The sequence below is a fragment of the Trachypithecus francoisi genome, unplaced genomic scaffold, assembly GCF_009764315.1.
Source record: "Trachypithecus francoisi isolate TF-2019V2 unplaced genomic scaffold, Tfra_2.0 Lachesis_group16, whole genome shotgun sequence".
Lineage (NCBI taxonomy): Eukaryota > Metazoa > Chordata > Mammalia > Primates > Cercopithecidae > Trachypithecus > Trachypithecus francoisi.
The window spans coordinates 54075492-54085306 of NW_022681461.1; the positions used below are offsets into that span (position 1 = coordinate 54075492).

The window sequence follows — 9815 nt, forward strand, 5'->3', positions numbered from 1 at the left end:
CATTTGTAGGGTGCTTCTTACTTTGGTGTGTAAAAGGAAGTTGTTATATTAAGATTGCTTTCAAGATGTGGTTAAAAAGCAATGTATGTGCTTCAGGCAGGAAAAACAACCAATTCCTATTTCTAACCACTAGCCCAGGCACTTTAATTTACTCCTCCTAACTGCGCTCTGGTATTAGTTTATCATCCTGATTTTACAATAGGAGAAGCTGGACTTCGCAGATAGTCAGTGGCAGAGCTGGGTTCAACCTTGGGTCTGGCTGACTTGAATCCTGTTCACATTCTTTTCTCCACTCTGCCTATTTGCCGTCACATCTTGGCTGGCAGCAGGAGAGTCAAACCTGACAGCGACCGTGAAAAGCCTGGAGTTTTCAGCCTGCTAGGCAAGCGGCGGTGCCATAGAGGTAAGTCCCTGTGAGCTCTGTCATTTATTTCTGTCTACTTTAAATCTCTTATCTGTAAGGCGAAAAGCATTTACAAAGCTTTCAGGAAAATGCTTTGTGATTACCAGCACTAGCCAAGCAATAGCTTGCCTGTTTTTCACAGATAGCTGCAAAATATGTCTTTTAGGGAGAATTATCTGCTTTCTTCCACTTAGATTCATATACAAACACACCGATGAAGAAATATGTTTTGGATTCCCATAGTCCTAGGTGTGAGCAGATACTTGTTTTCTTTTTTTCTTCCTTTTTTTTTTTTTTTTGAGATGGAGTCTCGCTTTGTCACCCAGGCTGGAGTGCAGTGGCGTGATCTCGGCTCACTGCAACCTTGGTCTCCTGGGTTCAAGCGGTTCTTCTACCTCAGCCTCCCGAGTAGCTGGAATTACAGATGCCAGCCACCATGCCCAGCTAATTCGTGTATTTTTAGTAGAGATAGGGTTTCACCACATTGGCCAGGCTGGTCTAGAACTCCTGACCTCGTGATCAACCCGCCTTGGCCTCCCAAAGTGCTGGATTTACAGGCATGAGCCACTGCGCCTGACAAGCAGATAGTTTCTATTCCAGGTTACACTGAGTCAGGTGAAAAAAGCAAGTAAACACTGAAAAACAAAGTAAATATTCAGTTGTAAATAAACAAAATCCCCAAACCTACCCCTGGTGGTAAATTTCTGCCTTATGGTAATTGTTGTTAAGCCTAGGAATCCCAAGATATAATTCCATTGGTGTGAAATATCAGGTGGTCCCTACCAGTGAGACAAATATTTTTTAAGACCTTGAGAAAAGAAGAAGGAAAGAGCTAATAGCTCCTTCTAACTAAAACAAAACAAAACAAAACAAAAAACCTGGCACTCCACATTGTGTACATATTTCAAAACAACATGCCTTACATGATAAATGATATAGGTTTTATCAACTGAAATAAATAAAAACAAAAACAAAAATGACTAAAAGCATACCTCGCCCCTCTTTTTAGGGTCTACTTGGATGATATTTTTATCTTTGAAGAGAGAAAGAAGATGTTCGAATTGGCACCTCCTTTGGCCTGATGAGAGCTTAATCTTTAGTGTCCTTTGCACTTTCTCCATACAGACTTCAGCTATGGGAGTAATTCTTAACAAATTGTACAGTTGACCTTCTATAAGCCAGCTCTTCCTGTATGATTAAAAGATTTAGTGTTGCATGAGAATGTGATGATTCACGAAGCTCTAGACACATTAGACTCCTTGCTCTAACATAAGTTTTGAAAGACAGACCCAAGATCCTTGCTGCATTCTCCGGGTGGACTGTGGGAGCCTTCAGACCTGGAGCCCAGGCCTTGCTGCAGCTGCTGTGCTTATACTCCTCCCGCCTAGGCTTCCAGAGTCAGGGAATTCCCGAGAGAGGAAATTCGGAGTCCTCAACAAAGAGCCAGTTTTTGTATATTCCCACTGAAAAACTGAATGTAACCTTTAAAGGGTAGTGAATCTCTTATTCTGAGATTAAAGAAAAATAATACTCAAAGCCAACTGATTCTAGTTGAAATAGCTCTTCCTTACAAAGTGCAGAGTCCTGGCTGGAAAAAGACTTTAATAAGCCAGGCATATAGGGTGACTGCTTTGCTCCACTTTGCTTTGCTGTTGAAACATTAAGCATAATCTGATGTGTCAATAGAGTCACCTCAGGTACTCAGAATCATTTTAATTCCTCTTACCGTGAAAACATAGTGTCAATACTGACACGAAGTGGCATTAAAAATATATGCAAAATCACCTGGAGAACAGCACTTTTCACTGATAGGAGGTCTCTTTAAAAGCAATGTCTGTCAAAGATTCAATTTGAACTCTTTTTTGGCTTTGAATTTTACAGAGCAGCCAAAAAAAAAACAAAAACAAAAACAAACCCTGACCTGCTTTGCATCATTCAAACGTATCTGTGGAGGAAAGAAGCTTTTCCTTTTTGTCTGACCCCATGGGAGATGCTGTCCATTCCCAGCGTTGCCCTGAGACGGATGTGCAAGATGACACATAAGTGGATGACATCACTTATGACTCATGATTAAATACTTCCCTAGGACTCACAAGATGTGCTCAGAAGAAAATGGGAAGAAGGAGTGGGTGATGCTGAAAACATTCTTATACATTCAACCTGGGTGCATATTTTTACTACTCTAGGTAGATTTCAGGAGAGAATATGAGTGTACAAAATGAAATAATATAGATATAAAAGCCTTAAATTTTAGTTATGAGGGAATACAAACAAAAATGTGCATATATTTGCCATATTATACTTCATACGCTTTCTATCACACAAAATATGTAAATGTATGTGCCATGTAATTTGTAAAATATATGCACTTTATATGTTCACTGTATATCGTGTATATGCAGTGTTCTAGATCCCCATGAAAATCAAAAAACTAGGAAAAAATATTTTATTTTTGATAAGTGACATATTTCTTGCTAAGTGGCATATTCAGTTTACCTAAGTAGTATAACTACATATTCATTATGTGACTTTTTATAAATATATTATAATGCTATACTTGATTTTTATAAAAATATACTGTAATGTTACGTTTGAAGAGGCACAGTGTTCTTTCAGTGTTATTTAGGAAATTATTTATTTATTAAGGTGGGAAACCCATCAAATGTATGCTTATTGACATTTTGGCACACACAGTTGTTTGTTTTATTTTCTTACTTTGCAAAAATCTTTAGGGAATAAATGACCTGTTGAACTGAAAAGTGAACATCATTGCATTTCAATCTTTGAAAGCAATAGATTCTATCGACAGGAATGACCAGATTTTCTTTTTTGTTTGAAATTGTAGAGCTGGTTATTCTTTTTCTAGTTTGCTAATGTTAGCAGGTGTTTCATGTGTATTTGTGTGTGTGTGTGTGTGTGGGTGTGGGTGTGGGGGTGTGGGTGTGTGGCAGCAAATCATTCAGCTGACCTTTTTCATAATCAACTACAATAAATGGAGTGTGTGTGTGTATGTGTGTGTGCCTGCACTTTTGGTGTGATGGACAGTTTGCTTAAATATATGGGAAAAGTTAATCCCTCTGCCCCTGACCTTTGGCACAGGAACCTTGTGCTTCCAGTAGAAAGTGTGGTAAATGCCAAGTCCTTTGGGCAGAGAATGTTTGCATTAATGTTTTCTATGCTGGAGCTTGAGCCATAGATTTTCTGTCAGCCATTCTTTGCACTGCTGATATGGAATAGGTTGAGCTGTATATAGAATATAGTGCCTGCTGCCATCTGTTTTGACACACTGAATATCTTAACCCTAGCCAGTGTATTAAAGGAGAAAGTCTCCCAGTCCCTATCATGCATGTGATTGCCATGTAGTACCGAAGGTGAAAAGAGCTGTGCAGTTTAATGTGATTGTCAAAAGGTCAGTTGTCATGTTAATTATCAAGAGCTGAGTGATTATGACACAAAGAGGGAGGAGGAAGGATATGGTACATACCACCTTGTAAATAGAGTTAACTCTTGATGTTCTTGGAAGCCCAAGGCTGCAACTCTCCAGCATCACATAGGCCTGAATGCAGCTCCACATATGCTGATCTCTGTCTAGAATGCCTCATCACCATGAAGATTTTGGATTACAGGGAATACGTGTTCCAAACAGGGTGAGGCAGCTTTGGCAGAAAGAACTTGCATTAGGAGATGAAATGTTGCCAGTCTGGCATCTGAATTTAGCAGCTGAGAAGCCATTCTTGACTCCTCTACCTCCGCATAGCCTCTATTGATTCAAAATGTAAACATCCCCCAGATCAATTGTTTCTGCCCCATCTGCTTTTTCATGGCCTTAGGTCCTCCCACTTCTTGCCTAGATTAATTGTCAGATTACTAGAAGCTGCCTGTCCAATCCCTTCTTCTGTGTAATTTTGAAAAGAATGTAAATCTACCACGCCTTTCTGACCTGCGTGTTATTTTCACACACACCTTGTCTTGCCCCTCCTGTCATTCTACATAGCTCTCTCTCTCCATTTCCTATATTTGTGCCTCCTTTAAATCCCACAGATATGTATCATCTCCTCCCTGGAAGCCTTCACGAGTCTGATTTAAAAGTCCTCCTTTGGGCTGTCATGGTACCATGTGCTTTCTTTGGTTATAGTTCTCTTCCTGATTTATTAGTTGTCTCTTGACAACTCCTGCCTTCCAGAACATAAGCTCCTTGAGGTAAGGAACTATTATATTTTGTTCTGTATACCAGAGCTGGGAAAAGAGTAGTTACAAAATAAGAATTTCTTTTTTTTTTTTTTTTTTTTTTTTTTTGAGACGGAGTCTCGCTCTGTCGCCCAGGCTGGAGTGCAGTGGCCGGATCTCAGCTCACTGCAAGCTCCGCCTCCCGGGTTTACGCCATTCTCTCGCCTCAGCCTCCCGAGTAGCTGGGACTACAGGCGCCCGCCATCTCGCCCGGCTAATTTTTTGTATATTTTAGTAGAGACGGGGTTTCACCGTGTTAGCCAGGATGGTCTCGATCTCCTGACCTCGTGATCCGCCCGTCTCGGCCTCCCAAAGTGCTGGGATTACAGGCTTGAGCCACCGCGCCCGGCCAAGAATTTCTTATATTAATACAATAACATGAATTTTAAAGTAGAATAGTACATGACAGACAGTAGTCCTGGTAGATGGTCAGTAAAAAAGAGCGTTCATTTAGGAGATGGTTGGTGACATACGTTCATTCTCATAATCCTCCTCCCTGAACCTCTCTCATCCCTCACCTATACCAATCCTGACATGATCACTTGAAATTGTGGGTTAAATCATATAAATCCTTGTATTCCACCTTCTTGAATCAATTATAATCTTTAGTGTTGGGAGAGGAAGGTCCTTCTTCCTTCTTTCCCTAATTTCCAAGAGAAAAATTTCTTCAAATTATTCCTGGGCTTCTTTTCTTTTCTTTTTTTGCCTCATCCATTACAATTCCCCTTGGAGTGAGAAAGATGACTGGTTAGTCTGGGAATGGATTTAAGGATGCATCGTGTATCTCTTTACCCTCCTTTTTCTCTTGGAGCATAGCTACACACAGGAACATGCATTCTGCTCTGCTACCCCATGTCTTAAATTTTACAGAACAGACCCTCACACAGGGAAGTCTGGTGCTGCCTGTGATTGGATGAGGAGGACACTCTACTTCTGATGCTCAATAACAGGGATTCAAATTTGCCAAATATACAAACCACTTCTCCAGGATTAGATTCATCAGTATAAAAGGTGTTATGTTGCTATTCCAACTGTCTTACTCTTTTGTTGTATTTTGTATTTGTTTCAGAATGCAGGTGGAGAAGAGGGATGTGTTTATTGGGTCAACTTAGCTCAACACGTAGAATTTGAGACTGAGGAGAAATCTTAACTGTACTCCAAATATATTAATCTTTGAAAATTTCATTTCTGCTTACTAAAGAACAGTAGATCACTTTATGTTACTTAGAGTCAGTCATCACTGGAAAAAATTAATTAGGCTTATGTTTGAACAATTATCATGGTGAGATGAGGGCAGTGACAGGATGTTAAGTGTAAGATGGAAGCCAGGAGGCCACAGCCTCTTTACATCCAGGTGAGCAGCAAGATTAGTACTAGCAGTGAGGGTTTGAAAGTAGAAGCAAGGAATGAAGATGTCTGTGTGTGCGGGAAGGATACAATGAGAATAAGTATGGAAATAAAATAGGTTATAGATATCAGTAATCCAAGCAAGAAAATATAGCTCAGAAATCCAGGGAAGAAATTTGGACAAAAGGCATACAGAGGCATAGAACTTTAAGATTGTAAGATATCCTGTATGTCATCAAGTCTAAACACACATTCATTATTTGTATCTTGTCTTAAATATTGTCACTCTACAATATCAGCTCTGTGTAGTATCTACCTTTTTCTCAGAGCCCCAGCCCACGCTATATATTATCTTACTTTGGTCATTCTGTCTTTGGACATCTCTAACTGTTCTGCTTTATTTTGAGTGAAATCAATTTCTTTTGATTAATCTCTGTGATATTTATCACTAACTGTGATATAGCTGAGCCATGGAATCTCACGACTGAGAGGGAGATAAAATGATACTTTCTTCTGCCATAGTACCTAGAAGGATAAATATTATCCTAAGCACAGATGGTATAATTTCATTGTAAATATTAGGAGTGGCCTTAAAAGGAAATTGGTTCTGGTATTTGCCTCTGTTGGAAAATACAGCTCCATATTCACTAGGTTAAAATCCTTGTATTTGGCAGACATTCGCCAATTTTCTTGGTTAATATTAAATAAGAAGTCAAGTCCTTCAGTCATCAGGGGATGAGTTTTGCAGTTAACTTATCCTGGCAGGTGCCGTAGTTGTGCATTCTGTTTAGAGCCAGCTGTTTTGTTGGAGCATAACTGAGGCATTTTTTATGGCCACAGTAGGTGGCTGGTAACCCGTATAAGAAAGTATTTTCAGCCGGGCGCGGTGGCTCAAGCCTGTAATCCCAGCACTTTGGGAGGCCGAGACGGGCGGATCACGAGGTCAGGAGATCGAGACCATCCTGGCTAACACGGTGAAACCCCGTCTCTACTAAAAATACAAAAAGCTAGCCGGGCGAGGTGGCGGGCGCCTGTAGTCCCAGCTACTCCGGAGGCTGAGGCAGGAGAATGGTGTAAACCCGGGAGGCGGAGCTTGCAGTGAGCTGAGATCTGGCCACTGCACTCCAGCCTGGGAGACAGAGCCAGACTCCGTCTCAAAAAAAAAAAGAAAGTATTTTCAGACTCCTCCTCAACTGCACAACTCCACTGTCCTCCAAAAGAAAGTCCATGCATCTCATGGTCTGTGGTGGGTATTCCTGAGACTGTATCAAGCACTTATTCAAATGCTTGGCTTCAACAGTCCAAAGATGAGAATAATTTTCACAAAATATCTTAAACATATGCTCTTTCTTTCTGCTCTGAGAAGTGGATGGCCTTTTGTTCTAGAGGAAATACTGATAAAATGGCTAAACTTTTTAAACAGATAAGATATCAACCACACTACCTTCTTATTTTCCAGAACATATGCATTTTTTTATCATATCCAATATCTTTTTTTTTAATGCATTTGCCTTGTCTACTCAAATGTCAGTGACATGCAAAATTCCAGCAACTTGTAGCCTTCACTCTCTGATATTCATTTCTATTTTCTTGTATAATTTTTGACAAACTTCTTCTGCTTACTCTCCTCCTTTCTATATTCTGATCTTTCAGAATGCAGAATTCATATCTTTCTTGCCTCAGGTCTCATTTTTCTCATATCCCCTTTTGAACAAGTTTCTGCTTTAGCTGTTTGCCTCTGAGATCATTCTGCTGTTTGACTTTTGATTCTCTGTATTGGAATCACTTATAAAGGACATGCCCACTTACTGCCCTTGCCAGAGAAAGGAGTTTGACAGACAGAACCTCAATCTGTTGCAGAATCTGTTACAGAATGCCATCACTACTGGCTTGAGAATACTTCATTTCTTACCACATGCCTTCTTGAAAGGCGTGATATATAGGAATGTTGTATAAAGATTATACTATTGTCTATTATACTACTATATATGATTTACTTTTATTTCCCTTATATTATTATAACACTAGGTATCTATATACTTGGAGTATACACTTGTCTATATAGTTATCTTGAATGAGTTATACTTTAAGATTATGCCATCAGTTTTTCCTGAGGCTCACTAGAAGAAACAGCCTATATTGGACTTGTTTTGTAAACAGATTGTTGAGGATATTATCCACCACATCACATACTACGTTATACATAAAGCTTCAGAAACATGCCTTTTAGTATTTAACAGGGGAAAATGCTATCTCTTTCCACATATGCTTTCTCCTTTTAATAACGGTAAATTTACATTGCCAACAATGTAACTCACTACATTCCCATTTATTTTGCTCAGGTTGCCAGGAAGCTCAGAACAAAATGTAATGGTTATATGTAGCATTTGACATTCTAGTTAGTACAAATGCATTTTTCCTTTATCTGGGTTTTATATTTATATCTTATATTAGTTTTTTGTTGTTGTTGTTTGTATGCCCATCGTCTTAGTCTGTTTTGTGTTGCTGTAACAGAATACTTGAGACTGGGTAATTTATAAAGAAAAGAAGTTTATTTAGCTCATGGTTATGCAGGATAAAATGTTTAAGGGCATGGCCCTGGCTTCTGGTGAGTTCTTCTGTGCTGTGTCATAATAAGGTGGAGAAGGTCAAAGGGGAAGTGAAAATATAGAAAGAGAGAGAACCCGAGGAGCATCCCGGCTTTATAACAACCCACTCACAAGGGAACAAATCCATTCCCTAAAGGGCTAATCCAGTCTTGCTACAGCAAGAACTCACTTATTGTCAGGGGAACAGCACCAAACCATTCGTAAGAGATGCACCCCCATGGCCCAAACACCTCCCAGGAGGCCCCACCTCCTAATACCACCCTTCTGATGATTGAATTCCAAAATGAGTTTTGGTAGAGACAAAAAAAAAAAAATCCAAACCATAGTACCAATAGTGTCAAATTTACTTTTGAGAGTCAAGATACTATATAGACTTATAATACCTTCCCTGAACAATCCTCTTTTTTGCTTGGGAAAGATGTGTTACATTCCTTAGGGACCTACTCTTAGAGTCTCTAGAGCATCCTTGAAATATTTCATAGTGTAAGTCCCATTCTAACTCTTTGAATACTTACAATGTACATGGCATGCCACTAGATGCTATAAGTCATGCACAAACCAAAACAAACAAAAACATAGCCCCTTTCCTCAGTTCTGCTGCTTTATTGCTGGGGCACAATCTTCTACAAAGTAGTAGGTTTTTAAGGACAATTGAGAAGTTGAAAGAAACTACAGGAGGCTAGGAAATGTACCAATTGAGTAATGAGGGAAGGCTTTGTGGAGAGGATTTCTCTTGATCTGGGATTCAAACTGTGTATAGATTTGAGTACAGGAAGCACACAAATGCGAGTAATGGTGTGCTGGTAAACTGGTTTCCCCTTACTTCTGCAAAGCCCTGATTTGCAGTGTTTGCCAGTTTCCATGGTGTAAATACTTCTGCTATGGCCAATTTGAAACTATCAGTAATTTAACCATGTGCATGCACAGTTCCTGAATATTTAAAAATTAGCTCCCATGAGCCTGTTTGAGCTGGGTTTAGCATACCACTGGATGAAGTCTTTATAAGAATGTGATACTATGAGCAAGAGTTCAGATTTATGAGGTCCCTCTAAGGAACAGAAAACCGTCCTGACTGTCTGCGTCTGGAGGTTCATATTGGGAAACGATGGCAAGATGTAAGAGTCAATTTGGGATAGATTTTGGAGGTTTTTGCTGTGCATTTAGGGTTTATTCTTTAGGATGTGGGAAGGTCTTGAGTACTTTTTGATATAGGAATGACAGGATAGAAT

General features: G+C 39.6%; 1 long non-coding RNA gene across 2 annotated transcripts in view; it reads left to right on the plus strand.

The window, feature by feature from the left end:
• The first annotated feature begins 246 nt into the window (after nt 1-246).
• Nucleotides 247-9815, plus strand: part of LOC117098669 — a 73292-nt gene continuing 63723 nt past the window's right edge. For both annotated transcript variants that reach the window (XR_004443529.1, XR_004443530.1), the window contains exon 1: nt 247-403. This is a non-coding gene — a long non-coding RNA (uncharacterized LOC117098669). The remainder of the gene's footprint in view (nt 404-9815) is intronic.